Below are 6,067 nucleotides of genomic sequence, written 5' to 3'. Positions count from 1 at the left end.
TCTTAGAGCCAGCAGAGTGTCACCCCAGGGAACTGAGACCCAGGGTAGGAAAGCTGTGTGTATGGCTGGATCTTGGAAATGTTGTGGAGGAAGAAGCAGTAGAACTGAGATCTAGCCATGATGTCCAGGCCTAAAGAGGATGGAGTCATAGATGGCTCCCAGATCATGCTTCACTGTAAGACCGAGGACTCAGTGCTATTCCCACTCTCACCAGTTTTATATTATACAATACTATTCTCCATTGACTTCTGATTTACACCAGTGTGAGGGGAATCAGGCTAAAAAATGTAGAAAAGGCTTTTTAAAAAGTATCTAATACTTTCTAGACTGAGGACTATAAACCACCTGACAGATCCGAAAGTCTTTTTTGGGTGTCACTTCCTTGGCGCCTCTTCCAAATCTGCACAGAAACACTGTATATATTCCATATAAAGCTTGGCAAGAGCCAAAACATCAAAAGCTGTGAACCTTTGGGTCCTGAGCCTCAGGTTTGGCTCAGATGTGCTAAATAAAGGAGTGACGGAAGTGGCTGCTCACCACCTTCGAATTTTGTTGATCCATGGTGCTTCCAGGGACCAATCTGAATCTGGCATTTTGTAGCCCCTTCTTCGGACATTTTTCCCCTCCTCTGGCAGGTGGCAGCTGATGTTCCATGCCTTGCTGGTCGGTTTCCCAGTGGACCAATCAGTGATGTGGAGTATACACACATTCTGCATGTAACTTTTTTTATTTGCACATGTACACCAGTCTTAAAATGAGGAGATCATCAAACAGCATTCACAGTAACCCCTTCTTCCAGGAATCTCTGCCAAACACCAGTGTCCAGTTCCCAGAGCGCAACTCTGCCTCAGAAATTGACTAAGGACTCCATTTGGAGATCAAACTCTTGTAGTTTCCATGCTACACAGAAAAGACAGGACTCAGGTGTGGTAAACAAAAGGCTTTTTTTTAATTTTTATTCAGGCTGCTGGCTGCTCACAGACTGCAGCTCTTGGGCTGTCTAGCTCACAGAAGGCCTGGTCCAACTCTCATTGAGAGCCTTTTCACTCAGTTCAATTCTTGAGCCAATCTTCCAAGGCAATCCAGTACCTAAAAGACAAACATAAAATCAGTAATTGAAAATGCACATGCACCCTTTCAATACTAAGCTATGGGTGTGTACTCTGTACTGTTCTGTCTAGTTTAGGAGACCAGGACTTCTGCTTCTACATCTCTAAAGGCTCTAGGCTCCATGAATTTTTGGCCCCGTCAGAGAGCTGCACTGAAGGCTCCAAGGAGACCCCTGGCATTAGAACAAATGGCTGGATAATGACGACTGCAGAGAATAACTTCATGAGATAGAATGAATATAGTAGGTATTCCTTGCACTTGTATAACACTGCTCATCCAAGGTGCTTTTGGTGCTTCACAAACATGAATGGATTAAGCCTGACAACATCCTCACCTGAAGGGGAGTAACTTGTCCAAGATCACACAAAGCCAGAAATAGTAAGGAATATAACCAAGGTCTCCTGATTTCTGTCCCAGTGCTTTAACCACTTGACCATGCTTTCTATCATGAATCCTAGGACACCTGTGCTAAACAGATCATGGTGAAACTCCACCAAGAGGGGAAAACAAATCCAGAGCGATCCAAGGAGAGGCAATGGAGTGATAACTGGGAGAGTGAGTGAGGCAGGAACACTGAGCTGCGTCCAGAATCCTTAGACAAAGGCCCTGTACAGGGCACTCTGGGGCAGAGTCCTCTTCCACAGTCACTCTATTGTGGAGCAGAATGGACTTGTAAAGACAACCTACTGGAACGGTGGGACAGAGGGAACGAATTACACTGATACAGAACATGGCAGCATCTCATCTACATAATCCTATGCCCTGCCGCCTCTGCCCCATCCCCAAACAACGGCTCTGCAGGTTCCAAGCCCCAGAGGTCCTCGCCAGCAGCTGGCACATTGCATTGAGGGAACTGGGCAAGTCTGTCACAGCTCCCTTGTGCAGGTGGCTCAAGAACAGATTGAGCACGGGTTTGTAGTGAAGGAAAGGCTCCCCGGGGCGATCCCATATGTCTGAAAGGGAATGAGGAGAGTCACAGGACAGGGCAAGAACTAACATGAAGCCCCCTTTCTCCAGGATCCCTCTCCCTTGTGGGGCAATTTGAGGACAACCTCTTTTCCAGCTGCTGGGATTAAGAATTTGGGCAAAGCAGCAAGGAAGGGGAAGGAAGCAAAAACTTGTTTGGATTTACCTATTCTAGAGCCTTACTGTGGTGATGAATCAATTTTATAGGACTGCCCAAGTGTGATGCATTTCTCAAGCCACCAACTCCAGGTGCAGTGCTTAGAACTGAAGCCAGTAGCAGCAACAGGATAATAAAAATGCAAAGAAACCAAACTTTAGAGAACTCCTTAAATTGTTTACTCAAGAGATTCTCCAAGGGCAGATGTTTTGGGGGAAGAATCCCAGGATATAGTCAGGAAATATTTAAACTTTAGAGCTTGTGAGATTGTTTGCCTCTGTTGGAGAAGGGTTATTTTATTTTATTGAGACTAATAAAAGTAGACTGGCCTGAGGATGAAGAGCAACATATGATCACAAGAATATATCTATCTAATGGCTGCTTCAGTGATTGCTGGAGAAACTGTGTCTATAATTCAATAATAGAACCTTTATGATCTCTTATGACAGAAGGTGCACCCTCAGAATATTTCACTAGCACAGAGACCAATTATTTTGTGGTATCAAGAAACAGGAATATTTTTGTATTTCTAGGAGAGAAAAGCCCAGATAATGTCTAAGACTGAGGTATTAGACCTCAAAGCTTAATTCTCTTCCTTTTTTATTTTGTAGGATAAACTCTATTGGGGAATATGCACGTATTTGACACTGATCTGTTTGCAGCTTTCATTTGAGACTAGCGTAGCTGGATACAGCTTGAATCATCAGCTTTGGTTGAGACAGCTAAGGATCATAATTTGGTGGCTAGCTCTGATGGATTTGAATGTTTCCATTTCATGCTATTTCTCTTTATAGATGTAAAAAAATTGATGTTTGTATAGAACCCTTACACTGGAATTTATTAATAATGTTAGAAGTTATTCATGTGGGAGTCCACCAGACACTAATTTAACCAAAGGTCAAATAGACATGTTTAGAGCACCTGCATAAAATAACAGCCTAAACCCATGCAGTCACTACACCCAACACATAAAGTGTTCATAAGCAGATGATCAATATACTTACAAATAGACCAGACCTAGGGAAAACCATCTCATCCTGGCAGGTTCCGCATGATCAGGTAGGGTCTGACAAAGAATCCTCACATTAATGACACAGTTTTTACCCTTTAACAAATAAATGTCATTGCTAATTACTGACTATAGCTAAAAACCAATTTGAGAGGGTTAGTTCCAGTCTTAACCCAGGTAAGATTTACAATCTCCTTTCTTCCCAGGGCATTTTCTCCCCTTCTTCTTGCTGACCAACAGTTCTTCCTTTGTACCTGGGTTCACATAGGCATTACTTTTAAGATAACTGGTATGCAGGGAGGGAAGGGTTATTTTGGCTCCTTTTAAAACAGATTCCTGTTTTATTTAAAGCCATCTGCAGTCATCCCAATGCGTCAGAGTCCTTCTTTTTAGATACTTCCCCTTATCTCATTAGTTATTCTCTGAACCAGAGACCTTGCCTGGGTGCCTTGGATGGACCACACTGAGTGTGCCAGACTCAGGGCAGACTGCAAGAAATAGGGAGACAATCCCCCAGATTGGTGTTTTATTCTATAATTTGATTCACCAAGCCTCTAACACAAGAGCTTCTGCAGTACTACACTGGTTAACCAGAAGCCAAACAGTCCTCTTTTTGGCATTCCAGCCCTTGGCTCCCATCCAGACAACCAAGTCTTACACAGGGAGGTTATTGAAAACCCATTTAACCATATGTGAGGTTCCTACTAATCCCAAAGGATCAGACACTTTTATCTCCAGGTCAATCCGAATCTCAGATCTTACCCAAATATAATGCTGTTAGCCAATCCTTGGTAAACTAACTAAAGATTTATTAATAACCATTTGTAACTTTTGTTAATAGATCACGTATTAGGTTTCTAGTGGTGATGGAATAGACTGCTGGCTTGCAAAAGTCTGTCTCTGGTAACTTCCAAAAGATTGGAAGGTCCTCAGTCTACAGTTCTAAATCTCCTGCTCTAATCGTTTGGACTGAAAAGAGGCAAAATGGAGGAGTCTTAGGGGTCTTGTATATCCTTTGCCATGTGCATGGAAACTTACTGTCCGAAACAAACCCCACAGACCCTGTGTAAGGGAAGTTCCTGGCCCATGATGGAGTCCAAGATCACATGATCTTACATGGTTTGCTGGATCACTGGGGTGGCCATTGGCTTCTTACTGTCTGAGGCATCCACAGGAAGACCTCCTGGGTGAGATGAGTTTCTTCAGTAGCCCATTGTGAGAGTGGAGTGTCCTTAATAGGTTAACACATAGGTGTCTAGCCCTGATGTAAATCTATGGGGGGCGGGTGTCACCCAGGAATACAACACATGTTTAAGATACAAGTATGTAGCTAGTATTCATAACTTCAGATATACAGATGATATGTGCATCTAAACAGGATAATCCTACTTGGCAAGTCATAACTTTTCCATTGATACCTTACATGACATACTTTGAACAAGACTTATGGAAATTGTGTAATCGGTAGGGTCCTATCAATTTCACAGCTGTGAAAAATGTGTCACCGACCATGAAATAAGCCCTTCCCCATGAAATCTGACCTCCCACTGCTGCTGGAAGCACCCTATCTTGGGGGAGGAGGGCTCCTAGCTGCAAGTCCCTGCTGGGCTGGGGAGGGGGAGGAGGGCTCCTAGCTGCAAGTCCCTGCTGGGCTGGGGAGGGGGAGGATTTGTCCTTCCCCTGCAGGGCTGCTGGGAGGGGGAGGAGGCAGAAGTCAGACCCACCTCCAGGTACCTTTTGGGTTGGGACCCGCAGTTACAATACCATGAAATTTCAGATGTAAAGATCTGAAAATGTGAAATTGACTAGTTTTAAAACCCTCTGGCTGTGAAATTGATCAAAATGGCACAGTGAATTTGACAGGGTCCTAGTAATAGTGGTAACTGATATAAATCGTCACCTTTCTTATACACAGCATCACACCTACATCATTTCTTCTGGCCTTAAAAATCATGAGTTATAAGGCCATCCTTCTACTTGCTAGTCAGGGCCTTTCTTTACAACACAAGTCTTCTTAGCCAAACTTAAACTAACATTCTTTAATTTCATATTTATCCTACACTGTAAGGAGGGGCGCGTGTCTGTCCCCTTCTGACAGGGCGGGAGGCCGGGCCTCTTCACTGCTTCTCAAGCAGAGTGCAGCTCACAGCTAGTGAGCCCTCCTGGTGATTAGTCCAATTAGCAGTTAGTCCTTCTGCCAAGTCCCTCAATCAGGGCAGTGAGCAGGCCTGGCCGTCAATCAGCCCAGGCCTTAATTAGTCTCTCCGCCCCCATCCCTCAATCAGGGCAGTTCAGTTTATAGCTTAGGCAGAGTCTGTGCGATACAGCCCAGCAGTTCAGGGTGAGGAATTAGCTCCCAACTGGGAGTGACAGCTGCGGCTGGCCTGTTCACAATAACTCCACGGCCAAACCCTATTTGGCGTTCCTGGGCTCCTTCCTACCCGCCCCAGTTTGAGGCAATCTGGGGTGGTCTTCTGTCTCCCCGGGGTAAACAGCCAATGGCAGTTCATCAGTGTTGCTGGTCTCCGGCAATTCAGGTAACTCCTCTGGTCGGTCAGTCGTCTCCTTCAGCTCAGGGCCCCAGCAGCAAGGAAGAGATATCCTGCTGCTCTGGCAGCTCTCTCTCTCTACTGAGCTAGGAGGCTGGCCTTTTATAGTCCAGCTTCCTGTCCTGCCCCTCTGCTTCCGGCAAAGTGGCCACAGGTGGCCTGGTTCTGCCCACCTGGGGGCAATCTCGGGTCTATCCCCTTCTGACAGTGCGGGAGGCCGCACCTCCTTGCTACATACATGTTAACAGCACATTCTATACAGCAGTGATTCCTGGG

General features: G+C 45.2%; 1 long non-coding RNA gene across 1 annotated transcript; it reads right to left on the bottom strand.

The window, feature by feature from the left end:
- Positions 1-784: 784 nt before the first annotated feature.
- LOC122465651 lies at positions 785-6,017 on the bottom strand. Its single transcript, XR_006290644.1, has 3 exons — positions 5,684-6,017; positions 3,238-3,299; positions 785-1,089 (listed from the first exon to the last, which is right to left on the bottom strand). It is a non-coding gene; the product is annotated as an uncharacterized LOC122465651 (long non-coding RNA).
- Positions 6,018-6,067: the final 50 nt, after the last annotated feature.

This window comes from Chelonia mydas, chromosome 4, assembly GCF_015237465.2.
Source record: "Chelonia mydas isolate rCheMyd1 chromosome 4, rCheMyd1.pri.v2, whole genome shotgun sequence".
NCBI classification, from domain to species: domain Eukaryota; kingdom Metazoa; phylum Chordata; order Testudines; family Cheloniidae; genus Chelonia; species Chelonia mydas.
Note: the sequence above shows the minus strand (reverse complement) of the source record. Positions and strands in the feature narration are given on the sequence as shown.